This window comes from Panthera onca, chromosome C1 (assembly GCF_046562875.1).
Source record: "Panthera onca isolate mPanOnc1 chromosome C1, mPanOnc1 haplotype 2, whole genome shotgun sequence".
Taxonomy (NCBI): Eukaryota; Metazoa; Chordata; class Mammalia; order Carnivora; family Felidae; genus Panthera; species Panthera onca.
The window spans coordinates 17,810,091-17,831,046 of NC_138346.1; the positions used below are offsets into that span (position 1 = coordinate 17,810,091).

Sequence of the window (20,956 nt, forward strand, 5' to 3'; positions counted from 1 at the left end):
AGGGGTTTAGGACGAGCTGGTTTGAAGATTTGAACTTACGCGTAATTTTAAGGAAGGCTCAAGGAAGCATGGTTTTGCTTTGAATCGGGTGCTGCTGGAAAGCAGGAACAATTCTATCATTGAGTATCTTCATAATTGTTTTTTCCCTAGTAGACAGAAGGGTCAGAGTGAAACTAAAGCTATAATTGGTAAAGGAGCAGTCACTCATGTTAGCCCAGAAAGGGGACTGTTTGGCCACTTTGATTTGGACAGCGTTCTTGTTTTTGTCACTCTGCAGACATGTTTAGAGCAGTGGTTTTGTTTTTGTTTTGTTCCACCCAAGAAGAAGAGAGTCAGAGGGTGGTATTTTCTGGTACCGATATTTTGTGAAATTGCTGATGTCCGACCAAACTCCCCGGTCCAGCTGTTAGAGCCAGAGAGCTCCAAGCTGACAGCAGTCAGGGGCTACACTTTGCTTTCTCACCATGCAGAAAATAATTAACTCCAGGGAGAAGTAATTAGCTCAGAAGCCAGAAAGGGAAGCCCTAGGCTGGAAGCTATTGAAAGGTAGAGAGTCAATCCATAAAGCTAAAGCTCTAAGAAAATGAGTCAGAAAACAAGTAAAAGGTATTGACTTGGAGTTGGGGGGGGGGGGGGGGAAGAGACATATGAGCAAGTGGCACAAGATAGCTGTAGAACTAACTCCTGGAATGTGGAGCTTCCGCAAGGCTGTTCCTTTCATGCACAGGGCCATCAAGGTCATTGCTAGGGCAGATTTTTAAAAGGAGTAAGTTAGACCAGACATAGTAATATCTCAAGTATTTCCCAAATCTGCAATTTCATGAAACCTTGCTCCAAATGGCATTTTATCTTAAACACAAAACCGATTTGTGTTTGAAATAACAACTATTGGTCTATTTTAATAGTTTCTTTTATTAAAAATGATATTAAGGGGCACCTGGGTGGCTCAGTCAGTTGAGTGTCTGACTTCTGCTTAGGTCATGATCTCACCATTTGTGGTTTGGGCCCCGCACCGGGCTCTGGGCTGACAGCTCAGAGCCTGGAGCCTGCTTCCAATTCTGTGTCTCCCTCTCTCTCTGGCCCTCCCCTGCTCACACTCTGTCTCACTCTCTCTCAAAAATAAACATTTAAAAAAGTTTTTTAATGAAATTAAGCCATTAAATAATATGCCCTATTCAATCTATCAATAATCTATGCATGGATCCAAGGACTACCCGAGGATTACCATTTACCTTTTGAAAGCTATCAAAAATATAGTCATAATATTGATAAGTTTATACAGGGAGAAATATGCATTTCAGATTATATGAAACCTTTGTGGTTTCAGAGAGTGAGTCCCATGTCTCAAATAGTGTATCTGCTCATATCAGAGCATGTACTTTGATTTTTTTTCAAATGTCCCTATATCAAAAAAAAAAAAAAAAAAAATCCAACATCTTGCCAATGCAAGATCAATGCAGGATCAATTCAGTGGTGCTAACATCCACAGTCCATAATGGTTAATTGATTCCACATTCTAGTAAGCATCTGGAAGTTAGAATTTTGGATAATGCTAAACCCGTTTAAACAGCACATGCTGAGGCACAAACCATCTCCATCCCACATATCGGGATCTCCTGGAGTGGACACTTAGGCAAGATGGGTATTAGATGCCACACACGGCCACCGGTATCCAAGGAAGCCCCCCAAACAATTTTTGGAAGTTGCAGTAGCATTCATGGGCTGCAGAATGACAAAATAGCGGTTCTGGTGTTCGTTCCAGTAATTGACTTTGCAGCATCAGAGGCAGGGCACCCCCTGCGGAGGGCATCAATAACTTGGTTCCTCAAGGGGAAGTCTTGCTGGTGCCTGGGTGGATCTGTGACCTTTGGCAGATGGAGTAGTATCTGAATATACCAAATCAGGAAAATAAAAACAATAAAAGAAAGGCAATTTGCTAAATGAAATCTACATGAACTGAACTGCCTGCAACCGTTCATCAGAACCTACAAGGATCACCCAGGAGGTTTTTAACCACCTCCATGCCTTCAACAGATTCTGCAATACACTATCCTTTGTAACTCCCTTTCTTTGAAAATATGCACTGCAAAGAGTAAATAGAAACCTGTTTGGTCCCCACCCTTTTCAGGCCTTTGTTCCTGGTCTCTGCTTAGGAAGTGTGTGTGTGTGTGTGTGTGTTTGTGTGTGTGCGTGCACAGATGGTCCCCAACTTTATGATGGCTAGACTTACAGTTTTTCAGCTCTACTATGGTGCAAAAAGTGATATGCATTCAGTAGATACCTACTTCAAACATTGAATTTTGCTCTTTTCCCAGCCTGGTGATATGCCATAGGATCCTGTCTCGATGCTGGGCAGCCCACCGCAGCCCCCAGGCAGCCATGCATCATGAGGGTAAACAACAGACACCACTTGCAACCATTCTGTACCCATACAAACACTCTGTTCTTCGTTTTCAGCACAGTATCCAATACATTCCATGAGACAGTCAACACTATTATTAAATAGGCTTTGTGTTGGATGGTTTTGGCCAAGTGTAGGCTAACGTAACTGTTTCTAAGCACATTTAAGGTGGGCTAGGCTAAGCTGTTTGGTAATTTAAGTGTATTACATGCATTTTGACTTAAGATATTTTCAGCTATGGTGGTTTTATTGGGACGCAGCCATATCGTAAGTTGAGGAAGATCTCTATACATATGTATGTGTGTGTGTGTGAATATATTTATGTATATGTATATAGATATAGATAGATATACATGTAGATATAATTTTACACCCTTTCACCGATACAAATCTCTTAACAAAAGGCAAAAGACTACTTTTCCCTCTCAGGGAAAACTTCTGTAAGGAATGTTCTGAACACAGTTTTAGTGGAAAAAACAAATCATGCAATTTTGAACTGGCGTGACTTGCTTTGGATTCAGGATTCATTACTGTTATTTGTAACTCAGAAAGAAGCCCAAGATTCATTCTGTCTCCACAGTCCTCAGTAATGGGAATAGTGAACTTTCTATAAAAATTACCAAGCACACAGCAGCTTTCAGAGGGTTGATGTGGGACTCTTGGAAGATGGTTCTCTACACTGCGTGTTCACACAAAATCATATGTATCCAAGGGTGTGTTCCCTTTTAAATTAGGGTGTAAATTTCCTCCATTGAGAGGCCCACATGAGCCTCTGTTTAAGGCAGTGGTTCTCACACTTTGTTGCAGACTAGACTCACCAGAAGACTATTTAAAAATCGTGATGTGAGGCTCCACCCCAGACCATTTAAATCAGAATTTCTGCTCGTTGACCCAGGAATCAGGACCTTTTAAAGCTCCCCAGATAATTCTAATGTGCCACCATATTTGAAACCCACTGGTTTAGGGTAAAGGAAAAGAAAATACTAAGGTCAGTAAACATTTCATTATTGTGATTTGGTTGGAACGGGGCCAAACTAACCCCCAATTACATTTTAGAGTCAGCCACTCCCCAAAACTGGGGAGGAGATAGTTTGAATAGAGGTCCCATTTACTGCCACAATTTGCTTGTGCAGGATGCCATAGTCAGCCATGCAGTGGAGCAGGGTTGAATGAGTCTTTTGCACCAGGCCTAAAATAAAGAACATGCTGAGAGAAAATGCAGGAGGGGTCCCTCTGTAGCTCTCTGAAAATTATTTCAACCTCCTTAGACTACTGCTAATCAAGGTCCATAAAACCTCCTTTGGGGTATGAGACAGAGTCCAAGATTAGGAAACTCTTCTCCAGTTTTCCTGGGATTCCCTCAACCGTTCACCTACCTTTGCCACCTCTGTTTGTGTGCTTTCCTTGGGTAGCAAAGTCACCTGGGAGCAAAGCCGCAGCGACAAATAAACTTTCCGACTTCAGAGAACCAGGTGGGTGGATGCAGCCAGGATACAGAAACGGGCAGTGAAACCAAAAGAACTATTTTGCCATATACTCCACCCAGCTGGTAAGATTCAGTTCAATGTTATATATTCTGGGGGCACCTGGGTGGCTCAGTCGGTTGAGCATCTGACACTTGATTTCAGCTCAGGTCATGATCCCAGGGTTATTGGGTTGAGCCCCACGTCAGGCTCCACACTCTGAGCATGGAGCCTGCTTACGATTCTCTCTCTCCTCTCTTTCTCTCTCAAAAAAAGTTGTATATTCTGCTCAGTGTTAAATTTATCCACACAATCAAAGGAAAGTTACCAACAGCGTTTGCTTTAAAACTTGTTATTTAGTAACAGTCCCCCAATCTGTAGAATCTTATGTAAGCCTATTTACTATCTCTATATCTCTGTTTTTCTGATTCCTCTCTTCCTGTTTGGATGCTAGAAGCACAGTGAATTACTCAGAACACTTTATATTTAATATAAACATCTGGTGACTAGATGAATAACAATAACTCTTAACAGTATGGTACTTACTATGGGCCAGGCACTGTTCTAAGAACTTCGTGTCTATTAACTCATTTAAACTTCATTAAGCCCTATGATGTCAGTACGAGCATGAAGCTCAAGCTACAAGTCAGGAGGCTGGAGCACAGAGAAGTTACGTGATTTGATCGGTCACAGAGCTAAAAGGAAATCACAGAGCTAGGAGAGCAGGGATCCCATGCCAGGCCAGCTGGCTCCAGCAGCTGTTTCTTTGTGAAGAGGGAGTGAATAATGAAGCCTACTCCTTGCCATTGAGTGTGCCTTCCTTTAGACCACACACTTTCCCATTTGTTGTGTTTGTTCCCACCCAAAATTATTTTGAAGGCATCCATGATGCCATACAGAAATACAGCACATTGCCTCTGACTATCCTGTTCCAGCATAAGCACAGAATGTATTTTACAAAGCCATTCCCCCAGCGATGGAGACCCAGGCTGCTTCCAACTCTTGCCATCACCAACAGCGAGCCGGAAGCATCCTCGTATTTACCTTGTGAGCTTTTCCAAGAGTTTCTGGGATGTCTAATCAGGAGTGAAACATCTGTGGGGTAAGGTAATCGCACAGATTACTAATCGATGTCAGTTTACTCTTCGGGAACATTAGACCGGTTTATACTCCCACCAGTGATGCATGAGTAAGAAGAGCGCTGTGCCGGGTCTGTGACCGAGCAAAACTGAAAAACTAAACACAATTTAGAGTCTCTTAGTCTCTAATTGCCACGCTGCTACTTCAACCCCTTTTTAGGTTGAGCCAACTTTCTTAAGAATTGTTGAAATTATTTTTATTCTCACTAAAAACAGATTGATTATGTATCACACGGGCTGGTTAATACCACACTTCAAATCCCAGTTATGACTTTAAGTATGATTTCATTCTGTGCAGAACTCATTATATGTAAAAGCTATCGTGTGCATTTTTGCTTTCTGTATAAAAATGACTCAAACTTAATATGCAGGTTAAAATATACCTACCCCTACCAAGTGTGGACAAATATACCCCTTGGCAATAGTGCTCTGCTCAAGGAACCACCTTAAGAAATGTCAGTCCTACTGAAAAGTATGCTGGAGTTTTAAAAGTTCGTGGGGGTGGGGCAGGGGAGAAGGAAGAATAAGGAGAAATTATACCCAACGTTCAAACCACCAAGAATGTGCTGGCTAGATTCAGACTGTTGGCAGGAAAAGGTTCTTATAATTTCTTTCCCCTAATTTAGCCTAGCTGGATAATTACATTTAGAAAAATAAGAGAGTAACCACAGATGTGGATGTAATGGAATAAAAAAAAATGTACATATTTTGCTCATGGAGATAAGAGGGGCAATAGAAGGATCTCATTATCAATTTTAGAACAAAAGTTGCATTCACTCCAACTAAAAGAACAATTGAAATCAACCAGGAAGACACAAAATGCCAGTCATATCCACTTGTCACCCCAGAAGCTAGGACGTGCACCCACTCTCTCGAGACACCATTTCTAAGGAATAGATCGGCTTCAACAGGTGTGGGTCGTCTTTCTATCCAAACTAGTTTTACCCAAGGAGTTCAGAACTCTGTTTTGAGCAGTAGCATTGGCTAAAACCTCAGCTCTCCATAAACACTCATAACGGTCTGGAAAGGCAGCATGCTGGAATCCTGGGAAAGTTACTTAACTCCTCCATCTGGAGGTTCTAGAGGGCAGTCCGTTTCATTGCCTTTCCAGCTTCCGGGGCCACCTGTCCTGAGCCTGCTTGGGATTCTCTCTCTCTCTGTCTCTCTCTCTCTCTCTCTCTCTCTCTCTCTCTCTCTCTCCCTCCCTCCTTCTTTGCCCCTCCTCCACTCACGCTTTCTCTCTCTCTCAAAAATAAATAAATAAATCTTTTAAAAAAATGCCCATGGAGTACTCAGCAAAGGGCCCAGCTCGCACAGACAGCCAGTGTTCAATAATTGCAACCCATAATAACACTAAGAACAAAAATAAAACAACAACAGCAAGAATGATGCAGGGGGCCTGAGAAGGTCTTAATTCAGATTGTTGTCATTTCTCCATTGCCTGTGTTTGAAAGACATGTTTATAATCATACTGAAACAATATGTCACTTGATTTTTTTAAACCAATGATCAGAACAGCTAATGTCATAACACAGAAGAATTACTTAGAACATTAGTAATAGATTAAAAAGAGTGTCTAACAGAATTAAATGAACCACATCTTTCGAAAAAAAGTCAAAATTATGTAATAGACAGTAGATAGCAAACTTAAAATTGCACATTTCCAATGACCTGGATAGTAAACATATTCAAGGGATATGGGCAAAGGCTCAGCTATGCGGATTGTAACAGTATTGTTTATAAAAGGAAAAAGTGTGAAAGTCAAATTGTTTACTGTAGGAAACTGTCTTGATAAATTAAAGCTATATTTGTTTTTGAAAGAAAAAAAAGGAAGAAAAAGTGAAGAGAGAAGAAACATACCAAATGTTAAAGGTGCTGAATTATGATAAATTGTAGGTAACGTTTCATTTTTCTTTCCATTCACTTAGCTTTATGTTCTAAATTGTCTCCTACAGCTTTCTATTGTGTAATAAGCCAAATCCAGTCTCCTTTGTTGGTCTGGAGTTTGTCGGTTTTACACAGCAACATGAAACGAGCAGGTTGAGTTAGGACTTTTTCTAAAACAGGCCTGCCTGCAGAGCAGTCAGAATCTGAAGTTCTAGAATCTGAAGAGTCAGGCAAAAGATAGAACTTTCCCAGTTCTCAGGAGTCCGGGAGCTACGTTAAGCCAGACATAAAAGCAAGCAGCAACCAGAGAAAGGCTGAAACAGTACCGGATAATCAAAAGGGCTAAAACAATTTTTAAATCCTGAGTTGGGTACATATAGAGCTTGAGTCAGTTGGAGGCATCTAAAATGAAGAAGTCTCTGAATAAAATCCTTGATTACCTATTCTATGCCATTGTTGATATTAGCATTCCTCCTCCACACCTGTATTTACATGTATAAACCATACATGCCTTCTATTGCAGCAAAAGCACTGACCAGAGACTGTAACAGTGCCGTGGTAAACAAGAACACCGTGGATAAAGGAAAAACTTTTCTGATGTCATAGTCCAACAAAAGCCCTGCAAATACTATAATCCTCATGCAGCACCTCAAGTAAGCCCACCTGTGCCCTAGACTTGCTATTCCATTAATTAACTATGTGACCTTGAGCAGATCAATTATCTCTCAGAATTTACTTCCAGAGAAGATCAAACTAGAATTAATGGTTTTCTAACTATTATTCTTGGAAACAGCAGGGGGATGAAACAAGGGATGAATGGAAAAACTCCCAACCCCCCCCCCCCCACCCCCTGCTCCACTCTGGCTTAAAACCAGAGCAATTATAATTTTATCTGTTTTATTCATTTACATTTCCTCCTAAGATTTTGTTTAAAGAAAGAGCTCCACTGCCTTTTTGAAACAATTTGAAAACTCATGGACTGATGACTTCTAATTTATTTCCAAATTATAGCCATCTACCTAGAAGGACCTCAGGTGGTAGCCAAAGTCAGGAAACAAAAGATTCAGGAACCAGATGCCTAAAGCTTGGGTGTTGTCATATAACAAGGCCAAATGCAAGTTTGCACATACTGGGCAGCTAGGAAGCCAGTGAATCTGGTTCTCTGTTCTGTCTTCCCACTTTTCCAAATGGACTCCTAACACCCACATTTCTTAAGTGCTGGATTGCAATTATATAGGCCTGGTCAAATGGGGCAAATTTGAGATTGCAGCTGTATTCTACCCTCGAAGCTTTAAATGGAAAGAAAAGGACTGGAGCACATATATTTTTTTCATTTCATTGCCGCTTCTAATTTAGTTCATTACCTACAGCACGGGGAAGAAAGAGCCAAAGAATGGCAAGAAAGGGTTTAAATTTGCTTAGGTATATTGATGAGAAGAAAAGCCAGCACTCACTCCTTATTAGTCTTCTTCTCCACCCTCTGAAAGCCTATCCACCTAACTCCCCCTCAATCCTGGATATTAACAATAATGGCTTCTACTTACCTAGCGCCACCGATGGGCCAAGTGCAGTACTCGGATGCCCTCCATACATAATCTCATTTGATCCTCACCATAGTCCTGTTAGATATTATTGACCCATTTTAAAGATATTGAAAGCAAGACTCAAGAAATTTCATAACTTTCTCAGGATCTCAGAACTAATTAGAGAAGGGTATGGAGGGGAAAAGAGGAGTGTGTGACTCAAATCTTGACAGACATGGCTGCAAAGCTTTTTTTTTTTTTTTTTTAACAATATGTACTATAGAGTTTATTCCATAAGCCACTAGGTGTGCAAGACTAAAGAATCCACACAGTACTCAAATAACTAGTATTCTGTTCCCACTAGCCAATTATTCTTTATAACAAACAAATTTTGAATAATAACAGAGCACATAATTTCGTTATTCAAAACGTCTTCTGAAGGTCATGGCTTTTAGCAGAAGTAACTATTTTCTATTTTGGTCTGGTTTTAATTAGGGTAATAGTCTGATTGAACATAGATATTTATGACGTTTATTAAAAGCTTTTATTACTAATTTTTCCCAGAAAAAAATTCTAATGGAGATGTATTGGAGAATTTCCATAAAATTAATGTCCAGACTTAATGGATGTCTAAGGTATTATTATTAACGAGAATGTTCCATATACTAGGAGCCTTTGATTAGAGATTAGATACAGTTAGATCAGAACTTATTTAAAGCTGGATACATGCCAAAGTATCCAGAAATTCAATTTAAACACATTCTAGAGGCTAATGCTTTATTTAGGGTATGTCTTTATGATGCCAAATGAAAAGCTGCAGTTACAAAAAAATCAATTGATTTGGTCAGCTGCTGGATGATCTAAAGACCACATCACGCTCGGTTTGACTCCCGCTGATACCTACATGAAGCCAGTCAATTGAATCAAGATGAATTTTCCATCTGTAGAAATTGACTGCCACCCATCCAGAAGGACATTCTTTTTTTTTTCCCGCAAGTTTTACTTATTTACTTTGAGATAGAGAGAGCTGGGAAGGGGCAGAGGGACAGAGAGAGAGAATCCCAAGCAGGCTCCACACTGCCAGTGGAGAGCCAGATGTGGGGCTTGAACTCATGAACCCTGAGATCATGACCTCAGCCGACATATAACCGACTCAGACACATAACCGACTAAGCCACCCAGGCACTCCCAGAAGGACATTCTTAATGGACCAGCAGCCCTAGTCTCACACAATCCTTGATTAACCCAGTCTGGACTGATGGGCTCAGTGAGATTTTCTGTCTTTCCCAAGACCTCAAAATCTACAACTGTGATTCTCAGCAATGTGGGGAAATCCCAAGTCTCCAGTTCCCACCCTGCACAAAGCATATCAAAAACCCCTGGGGGTGGAGACATCTTTATGCTACATCTTCTACCAACACTGAGATCCTGAGAGGTCATCCCCCATTCCCCAATTGAGAATCCCCCATTTAGAGTTGGCTTTAATGTGGTTGTAGAAAGCATCATGTGGGTGTGTTAGCATTGGTCCACTCTACGGAGTCCTAAACCACTCCTAAGCAACTAAAACAGCTTGAAAGTGTCTGGAAATGTCAGTGAAAGGGAGGACCTCAGTATTTCTGACCTAATTAGGAATAGGATTTAATTTCAGTCCACTTACTACCTGCGGGGAATTGTCTGGGTTGGTGGGCACTGGGTCAGCCATCTCTAGCAAAGCAGAGGACAAGCCACCATATCTCAGAATGATTCTGCTTTTGTTAAACTTTCCCTGAAGGCTCTCATTTTTCAAACTCTGATTTCTTCTTATGTTCATAGACCCAAATCAGAAGCAGCAAACCAGTGACCCACAGACAGATTTTGTTTGACTCACAAAGTAATGTCCCAAACAATATTTAAAACAAATTAAAAAGAAAAACTGAATTAGGTGTTAGCTTTCAAAAATTGTGAGAATTCATGGAAAATGTAGATTTCCAGCTTCTCTGCAAAAATCAGAATATATGATACCAATGAGCACATATTCCTCAAGGCAGCATCAATGCTCAGTTTTTAAAGTCTCCACCCCTTTCAATTGTCCCTGGATCCTGGGGTCAAGTTTTTCTTACACTGAGCTTACTTGACATGTTACTGTTACCCGTCAGGCCCCTGTAAGCATTTAGTTTTTCAACTCCACATTGAAAAAGCTGGTCGTGACCCTCTTCTGCAAAATCTTCCTTCATAAGTGAGGAAGTGAAGATTCAGGGAAGGGAACTAATTTGCCCCAAATCACCCATCGTGTTAGTAGCAGAGCTGGAAATAGATTCCAGGTCTTCCCTTAATCCATCAGTTTCATCTCCAAATGAAATCAACCCAACCAACATTTTAGCCATTAATACCAATGTCTTGTACCCTTAGTATAAACCTGGCACAGTGCTAACCTTCTTTTAGATGTAATCTCACTCCAATCTCATAACAACACTGTGAATCGGGTGTTCATGTCAATCCTGTTTTACAGGTAAGGACAATGAGACTTGGAGAGATTAAGAGAGCAGCCCAATGTCACACAGCGAGGGGTAGGCCAATGGTTGAAAGTCTACAGCTCAGTTGCTTAGCTGCCATACAGACTGCCTCACCTTTCGTGATGCTCTGATTCACTGGTTCATCTGACAAATGTGTGAGCCCTTATTATGAGCCCTGCACAGTTCTAGTGGCTGGGGATACAGCAGTGACAATCCAAAGTGACTGCCTTCAGGGAGCTTATGATCCATGGTAACTTGCAGGTGTCATTGACCGCCTGTGTCATGATTAATCATTTCAACTCATGCCATCTTACATTGCCACATAAATTTTATATCTATAAATGTTTCCACCTGTACATTCCACTAGGTTCACGAATTCTGCTCTCTTATGTTGCCCACACCACCATCTAGAACAGGGGTTGGCTCCTTGTAGGTGTTGGATAAGTATCATCGATCCGAATTTAAGTGAACACAGAACAGAAAGGACAATACGTGAAGAGACCCAATACACGGGTCTTCATGTATACATACAAAGGACAATACATGAAGAGATTTGGTTGGAAACCCAGATGCCCTCCTACAGTTCCCGTCAGCTCCTCTGTAAACAAGAACTTGCCTGGGTGACCCATAATACTTGCTCAAATACCTACATATTCATAGGCCTCTCTTCCAATTTCTCTAGCGGTCTTCTCCATTGCTGCAGAATCTTGTAATTTGGTCTATAAAATAAAAATAAAAACTGTCTCTATGCCTCACAGAAGCCAATTCTGCTCTTTCAATGGGAAATGCAGATCCCTTCCCCTTAGGCCTACATCCAGTCAATGTGCTGGTGGATACAAACAGACACCAGTTCAAAGCAGCTGGAAGGACCCATGCACAATTTTATTAGAAGAGGGTGCCTGATTCCATCCTAACCAGAAGGGACCTCTTCTTCTGCACAGGAAGTGGACAAAGTTCCAACACCCTCCTTGTGATGAGACCATCTGATCACTGGTGGAAAGAAATTCCCTAGGCCCCCAGCTGACAGCTACTGTCACCACCCCCTGCCCCCCAGGCAATAGCTAAGCCTGCAGACTGCAGGTGCCCTGACCAATAGCCAGGTTGGCATGGGAGCCAAAGCAGGATACACGGAAGGAGGGGGCAAGATGTTTCTTTACTCAAGTCACAATCGCCTATACCATCCATGAATTTCCTCACCCAACCGAAACATCCCTGCGCTACAACTGCATGAACATGCAAAGTATATCAGGAAAAGAAACCACAAACTGGCTACCTGGCTTGGAAAAGACTCCAAGAAACAGCTTATCTTCTAAATCATTGATGTATTAATTCGTCAAATATCCATTCAAAAGCAAAGGAGTGAGCAGCTAGTATGCTCCAGGCACATGTGTATCCCCTAAACACCCCCAAGTTCTTTGATAAATTTGCATGGACCTGTTATCTTTTCAGTTAATATTTTTAAGCTTTCTAAAAATGTTTACCCAATAGAAAGAGCTTAGGCCTCAGGATTATATAGGCCTATATTTTATTTCAATTTGAATGTTTTTTTTTTTTTCTTCAACAATTCTCGAGCCCTGTGACAGTTATTCACTATGAATCTCTGTAAGGTTCCATTTCTTTAAGCAACCCTGTGGGGTGGTGGAATTATAACTTCACATGTTAGCCTTGTCCTACGATTAAGTTAGATCACATGCAAAGAGCCTACATGATGTTTTAGACCCAGGAAAGCACACAATGAATGGATTTTAATCTTTGGTTTTAATCTTTCACGTTACTAAACATTATTTTTTTAATTGGCTTCTCCCCCCCAGAAAAAGAAAGGGCCAGCCATATTTCCTTTAAATAAGTATACTAATAAAGGATTGGTAACCACCTGTTCCACTGAAGGCAGAATATTTGTGAGGCCTCGATAGAAGCTATGTAAAACCTGTATGCAGAGGAAGGATGCTTGATTCTACTTACTATTTTATGGGTTAACAGTTACATATTAGAGAAAAGAATACAATGGTAACATAAAGAAGCACTTGAAACAGAAAAATACTTAAAAGCAAAAAAAGGGGAAAATAATCTAAAGACTTCAAGAGTGTATCATTAAAATATGGAAGTAGTGAAGAAAAGGAGATATGTGGACACACACACACACACACACATACACACACACACAGATACACACACACACACACACATTTATAATGTGTGTGTGTCCGTAAAAGGAATAGGAATTAAAAGATGTAATAAAGATACATCAGATCTAGGAGAATGGCAACATAAAGAGAACAAGAGATAAACCATCAAGAACCAGATTAACAAAGTATAAAGACCATAAAAACAGGGTCTTTAATTTCCACTATTAGCAACAACAAAACCAAAACCAAAACCATGTACACAAATGTGGGAAATAAAAACCTAATTTAAAGTCATAGCTTGAGTCCTATCAAGGAGAACTTAAATTTTCAAGATAAAAAATAAACTTTTAAAATAAGTTTCTTAAAAGAAACAACAAATCACACACTTATTTCAGATTTGATTTGATGGTATAATAGTGCATGAGATGAGATGAGATGAGATAAAATCCCTCTTCTAATCCTCTATTTCTACCAGCTTTCAAATTTCTGTGCAAAATTAAATTCAACTATCAATTCCCCTACTTGTTCAGCATTTTGTGGAATGGCTGGAATACATGTGTAAAATGCAAATGAAAATAGGTTCAGTATCTTTAAATTATTCAGACACAGATGTATTTTCCATTATTCAAAACAATTTCCTGTTGCCTTTTCTATAACACGTAGATTTAAATGTGGTATTCAGAGTGTCTTCAATTTGAATTAAAAAACAGTATCTGCCTTTTTTCCATACAAAAAAGCAGGTGCTGATATGACAACATATCTGATAAGGAGCGTCATGGCTTAAATTCCCTGAGGTAGCCCTCTGGGTGTTCTAAACATGACTGAATTTCTTTAAAGCCTTTATTAGAAAATATTTTTGCTTTTCTTTTAGGTTATTTTGGTTGCGAGTAACAGAAACCGAATGTGTTTAGAAGATGAAGCAATACCTCAAAAATTCCAAAGAAGACTTGAACAAACAAGACTAAGAAAAGTCTGGAAACAGTAATACTCTAGGGACCAACTATAGGACTTCAGAAATGCTCTCTCTAAAAAATATATCCTCAGTGATATTAGGCTCATGGGGGCAAGAATTGATTCCTAGGGGAAGGGGCAAAAGATAATCTCACTCTTTTATGTATAAGGCACAGGTATATACATACAGTACATACACAGATATACAGTATAACTGTGATATTAAAATTTCATGGATGTGGGAGACATTAGGAAGAAAATATATGAAAAGAAGGCTCTTTAAAGGTTGAGAAACATCACTCTAGTACATCTGTCATTATGGATGCTGAGCTCAAAAAATTTCCATTTCCATGATTCTATTTCCCATTCTAAGTTCTTAAGATCCTAAGTGGGTTAACCAGCCATAGATAAGAAGTCAGTGTCATATATTAGAGATATCACTGTTGGGGCCCCACTCCAAAGGCAATTCAAAAAGAAGACAGAATTGGAGGAGTTGTCCATTCTCCTGTCTTCTTTACTAAGGCTTAACTCCTACTATATACTGAATGTTTATGTTAATGAGGTTGAGGTCCCTCAAACCTCATATGATGAAATCTAATCCCCAATGTGATGGTGTTTGGAGGTCAGGCCTTTGGGAGGTGATTAGGTCATGAGGGTGGACCCCTCATGAGTGAGTGACGTTAGTGCCCTTATACAGAGAGGAGATCAGAGTTTTCCCCTTCCACTATGTGAGGGCACAGCAAGAAGACGGCTGCCTACCAACCAGGAAATGGGTCCTCACCAGACACTGAATCTGCCTTGATCTTGGACTTGAACCTTGATCTTGGACTTCCCAGCCTCCATAACTGTTAGGGATAAACTATAGTTTATGAGCCTCCCGGTCTACAGTATTTTATTATAGCAGCCTGAATGGACTAAGACAAATTAGGACTGAGAATTTGGGAGCTGCTGTAATGAATTCCTAGAAATGTGGAAATAGCTTTGCAAGTGAGTAACGGGTAGAGGCTGGGAGAGTTTTGAGGTACCTGCCAGAAAGAGCCCACATTGCCATGAATGGCCTAAGGGACTTTGTTTCAGGCCCCTAGCCAGGATCCCTCTCTTTCATGAAGTCTTCCCCAGCACACAGTGACTTATTCGTTTTCCAATTTCCCAAGACTCACCATCAGGGTCACTCATCTGCCCTTTGCCATACATACATTTTATTACTTAATTTTGCAAATCCTATGACCCCAGTGAACTAACAGTGGTGAATGTGTTTTATAAAGCTCATCCAGAAAGAATCACTCCAAGTGAAGATCTTTGGTCAAGAATTTAGGTTCCCTTGAGGCACCTGGGTGGCTCAGTTGGTTAAGCATCCGGACTCTTGATATCTGCTCAGGTTGCGATCTCGCAATCACGGGATGGAGCCCCACGTCTGGCTCTGTGCTGAGCATGGAGCCTGCTTAGGATTCTCTCTCTCCCTCTCTCTGCCTCTCCCCTGCTCAATCTCTCCCTCCCTCTCAAAAACAAATAAATAAACTCAAAAAAAATCTTTTAAATTTAAGATCCCTTAAGAGATTGTAACAGTCACTGCATACTTTGTCTCTTCAAAAGTGAGTCTCTTTCTCTGATTCAGATAGTGATACCCAGTGTATCCAGAGAAACACCTTAACTTGGGATTTTAAAAAGAAAACCAAAAACACGCCTTAAAAGGACAATTTGTATTGATTTAATTTACGTACTGGAATGAACGGTGTACAATTTAGGATAAAGCTAAATTAAATATCACTAACCACTGTAATAATGAGTTTCCAATAGTGAGTTCCAAGTTTATCCAAGTAATTTAGACTTGTGTCATGCGTGTCCTAGGCCAGCTACGGACTCCTGCCAGTTTTGTCTGTCAGGGTCCTTAGTCCCACTTGCCAACACAAAAACCCAGCCTTAGTTTACATGGCTATTCATAGTTTACTGAAGTACAGCACATTCATCAACGGGGTACTTTTACCACCAAGAAAATTGCTTCTTGGTCTGTTTGCAGGGCCTCGAAGTTTGCTGCGTCTCTCCAGCTGACTTTTGATTCTTTTGCCCTGTGCTTCTCATTCTGCCTCCTCACAGGCATCAAAGAGTGAGCTTTTACTTTGTGGCCTAGCATAAAGAATAGCTTGTACATTGGGATCCAAGCAGGGGAACAAAAAATTACCTTGTGAAACAAACGATCATAATATTTTCTGTGCAGTTGGAGGGAATGTTGAGGACTTTTGAAAAAAAGTGTTAATGTTAATTTACTTTGGAGACAGAGAAAGAACGTGGGCAGGGGAGGGGCAGGGAGAGAGGGAGACACAGAATCCGAAGCAGGTTCCAGGCTCTGAACTATCAGCACAGAGCCCAACATGGGGCTGGAACCCAGCGGACCATGCTGTCATGACCTGAGCCAAAGTCGGACGCTTCACCGACTGAGCCTCCCAGGCGCCGCCCCTGAATGTTGAGAACTTTAACGCTAGCCATTTCTCCTTCTTCTCAAAACAGCCCTGTTTTTCCTTTGGGAGTTTCCCCTTCCCTAATCTTATTTTACGTGCCCTGGGTACGGCTCACCCCTGGACTAAAGCACACAGACACAAACTAATCTGCACATTCCTTTCCCCCTGCCTCGACAACTGAAGGGAGAGCTACGTCATCAAATGCAGTCAGTTTAAAGAGCATCATAGGCCTTTCACTGTGTGACTCCAACCGTGTAAGGTGCTAGCACATAGCAAACTCTTGGTGAGTGTTAGTTCTCCTTCTTTCCTACGTTCTCAATGCTTAAGGAACAGGAAAATTGATTTGCTTTTGTGCATACTTGAAAACTTTTGTATGGCAGTTCAACATACACGAAAAGAGTGCACAGACCTTACCTGACTCAGTATGGCTCGCTGAGTATTTTCAAAGTAAACATGCCCACAGGACAGTCATCCAAGATACAGAACAATGAGGAGCCTAGTAGCCCCCCGGTACCCCTTCTGAGTCGTTATGCCTTCCCAGAGAAGAATGCTCTTCTGGCTTCAGTCGCCATAGATTTTTACCTGACTCTGCCTGATTTTGAACATTGCAGAAATGGAGCCATACCCATATCACGTGTCCTCCTTTGTGTCGCATTTTTTACTCAACATTTTGTCTGTCATGTGCAGCTGCAGTTCATTCCTACATTTAATATATAGTTATATATATAGCTGTATAATATTCTAGTGTGTGTGTATATTATACATATATGTATACATGTAAGTATGTGTCTAAATGTATATATGTGAGATAGATATAGATATAGAGATAGATACAGATATCACAATTTATGTATCTATCTTATTGTTGATAGAAATTTGTTGTTTCTACTTTGGGACTATTAAAAATAATACTGCTATGGAGCCCCTGGGTGGCTCAGTCAGTTTAACCTGACCCTTCGTCTCAGCTCAGGTCACAATCTCAGGATCGTGGAACACATTTGCGGAACACATTTTCATATACACATTGACCTTTGGGTACTCTCTTTTGTAAAATACCTGCTCAAATCTTTTGTCACTATTTTAATTGTGTCTGCTTTTAAGATTGATTTTTGAGGGGGGCCTGGGTGGCTCAGTCGGTTAAGAGTCCGACTTCTGCTCAGGTCATGGTCTCGCAGTTTGTGGGTTCAAGCCCCCCATCAGGCTCTGTGCTAACAGCTCAGAGCCTGGAGCCTGCTTCAGATTCTGTGTCTCCTCCTCTCTCGGCCCCTCCCCTGCTCATGCTCTGTCTCTCTCTGTCTCTTAATAATAAATAAACATTTTAAGAAAAGTTTTTTTAAGATGAAATTGATTTTTGGGGCACCTGGGAGGACCAGTCGGTTAGGCATCTGACTCTTGATTTGGGCTCAGGTCATGATCTCATGGTTTGTGACTTTGAGCCCCGCGTTGGGCTCTGTGCTGATGGCACAGAGCTTTCTTGGGATTTTCTCTCTCTCCCTCTATCTCTACCCCTCCCCTGTCCTCTCACTCACTCACTCACAAAATAAGTGAATACTCTTAAAAAACTAAAATTGATTTTTAAAAGTTGCAACGGGGGCTCCTGGGTGGTTCAGTCAGTTAAGAATCCAATTCTTGGTTTAGGCTCAGGACATGATCTCACGGTTCGCAGGTTCGAGCCCCACATCCTACTCTGCTCTGCCAGTGCCAAGCTTGCTTGGGATTCTCTCTCTCTCCCTCTCTCTCTCCCTCTCTTTCTCTCTCTCTCCCTCCCTCCCTCTCTCTCCCCCTCCCCTGCTTATGCTCTCTCTCTCAAAATAAATAAGCTTAAAAATAATAGTAATAAAAGTTGCAAAGGACTGAATTGTGCCCCCCCCCTCAAAATTTATATGTTGAAACCATAATCCCCATGTGGCTGTTTTGAAGACCAGGCCTTTCAGGAGGTGATTCAAGTTAAATGAGATCATTAGGGTGGAGGGTGGAAGATGCTATCAAACTGGTTTTGTTTGGGGGGGACAAAATGAAAACAAGAGGCACTGGAGCTCTCTCTACCAGTGAGGACACACTGAGAAGGTGTCTTGTCTGCAAGCCCAAAAGAGAGCGCTCACCGGGGCTGAACTTTGGTGTGGAACTTTCCAGCCTCCAGAACTAGGACAAAACAAATGCCTATATTTGTTACAGCAGCCTGAGCAGACTAAGACAAGAGCTGTTTAGTTTGGGGGGATGTGTGCCCTTCTTGCTTATTTGTGCTGCAAATAGTTTGTACTCTGTGACTTGCCTTTTCACTTCCTTAATAGTGTTTTGATGATCAGTTCTTAATTTTCACGTAGAACATTATAAATCCGATTTATGGTGAGCGCTTTTAGTGTTCTGTTGAGGATATTTTGCCTATCCCAAGATCACGAAGACATTCACAAATGGTACCTTCTAGAAACTTTATACTTTTTTATCTTCTACATTTAGATCAGTGACCCTCTGAATTTGATATTTTATGTACAGTGTGAAGTAGGGGTAAAAAATTCATTCCCCCCCCCCCCCAGTGGTTAATCTATTGAACCAATTTATTGAAAAGGTCTTCCTTGCCCACTGCAGTGCAGTAGCGATTATATCAAAAATCAGGTGACCACATACATGAGAGTCTGTTTTGGAACTTTTTACTCTGTGTATTCTGTTCTTTGCTCTATCCTTATGCCAATATAACATCATTTTTTTTTTTTTTAATTTTGAGAGAGACAGAGAGATTGTGAGCAGGGAAGGGACAGAGAGAGAAGAAGAGAGAATCCCAAGCAGGTTCCGTGCTGTCAGTTCAGAACCCAATGCAGGGCTCAAACTAATGAACCATGAGATCATGGACCTGAGCTGAAACCAAGAGTCAGACGCTTGGCCAACTGAGCCAACTGGCGAGGCACCCCAGCCAATATCAAATCATTTTAATTCATTCTCTTTTATAATAAAATTTGATATCTGGGACTGTAAATCTTCAGTGTGTTATTCTTCAAGATAACTAGCCTCATTTTGTCCTTTTGAGTTCCATATAAATTTTAGACATAACTTGTCAATTTCCATCAAAAGAAAAACCTGCTAAAGTGTTTTTACTGACACTACTTTGAATCTATAAATCAACTAAAATTGTTATAATTTTAAGTCTTTCAATCCATAAAAAAGTTATGTCCCTCCATTTATTTAGGTCGTCTATTTCTTTCAGTAATCATCTATGTATTCCTTCAGTAAGGTCACACATATCTTGCATTAAGTTTTGTTACATGTTGGATGGCTTTTACGCTAAAATGGTGTCACTTTACAGTGACATTCTACTCTTTGTTGCTGGCTTGTAGAAATAATTTAACATTGACATTACATTGGATGACTTGGCACAATTAATTGATGGCAGTAGTTCACATATAGATTCTTTCAAATATTCTATAAACTGAAACACATTCTCTTCAGCACACACATTTTCATCCCTTCCATTACCATATTTGTATCTTTTCATTCCTTCCTTGCCTCACTGCACCGTCCCAGCCCTCCAGCACAATGAAGAAAAAAAGCAATAATAGTAATTATCCTTACTTCATTTCCTATCTCAGAGAAAAAGCATTTAACATTCTGCCGTTAAATAGTATGTTTCCTGTAGATTTTCCCTAGATATACTTGAGATTAAAAAATTTCCCTTCTGTTCCTAGGTTGCTAAGAGTTTTATTTTAAATCATAAACTAGTGTTGAATTTTGTAAAACTGACATGACGATATTCTCTTTTTCTTTTTTTCTATTAAAATGATGAATCACTTGGGTTGACTTTCCAACCAACGTAAGCTAGTCTTTTACATTCTTGGAATAAATTCCATTTAGTGTTTGTGTATCATCAGAGATATATAGTAGGTAGACAGATAGGTATATATTCACTCTATTTGGTTATTTTAATTTTTGGGGGTGGGGGGATTTCTTCACTGATGTTCACAAAGAAAGTTGATTTCAAATTTGAATTTTTAAAATTTATTTGTATATTTTTTATAAAGTTTTTTTTTAATTTATTTTGAGAGAGAGAGCAGAGGAGGGGCAGAGAGGGATGGAGAGAATCCCAAACAAGCTTTGCACTGCCAGCTCAGAGCCCGACACGGGGCTCAAACTCATGAACAATGAGATCATGACCTGGAATCTAAACCAAGAGTCAGACGCTTAACCAGCTGAGCCACCCACCATTTATTAAAGTTTAATATATACTTATTTATGTATTTATCAAATTTTGGCATAAAAAATTATGCCATCTCATGAAACAAGTTGGGAATGCTCCTGCTAAGGTATAAATTCTTCCTCAAATACCTGAAGTCATCTGAGATGACAGTTTTGTGTGTGTGTGTGTGTGTGTGTGTGTGTGTGGAGAATTTTAATTACATATCCAATTTTTTAAATTAAAATAGGAAATTCAGATTAGATCTCTCTTCTTTCAGTATTGTTTGTTCTTCCAGGAATTTGTCTGTTTCTTCTAAAGTTTCAAATATATTGGATTAGGTTGTTCATAATTCC

General features: G+C 40.4%; 1 long non-coding RNA gene across 1 annotated transcript in view; it reads right to left on the reverse strand.

Annotated features, from left to right (window-relative positions):
• LOC132672091 (uncharacterized) overlaps nt 1–20,956 on the reverse strand; it is a 323,832-nt gene that overhangs the window by 121,269 nt on the left and 181,607 nt on the right. The window lies entirely within an intron of this gene.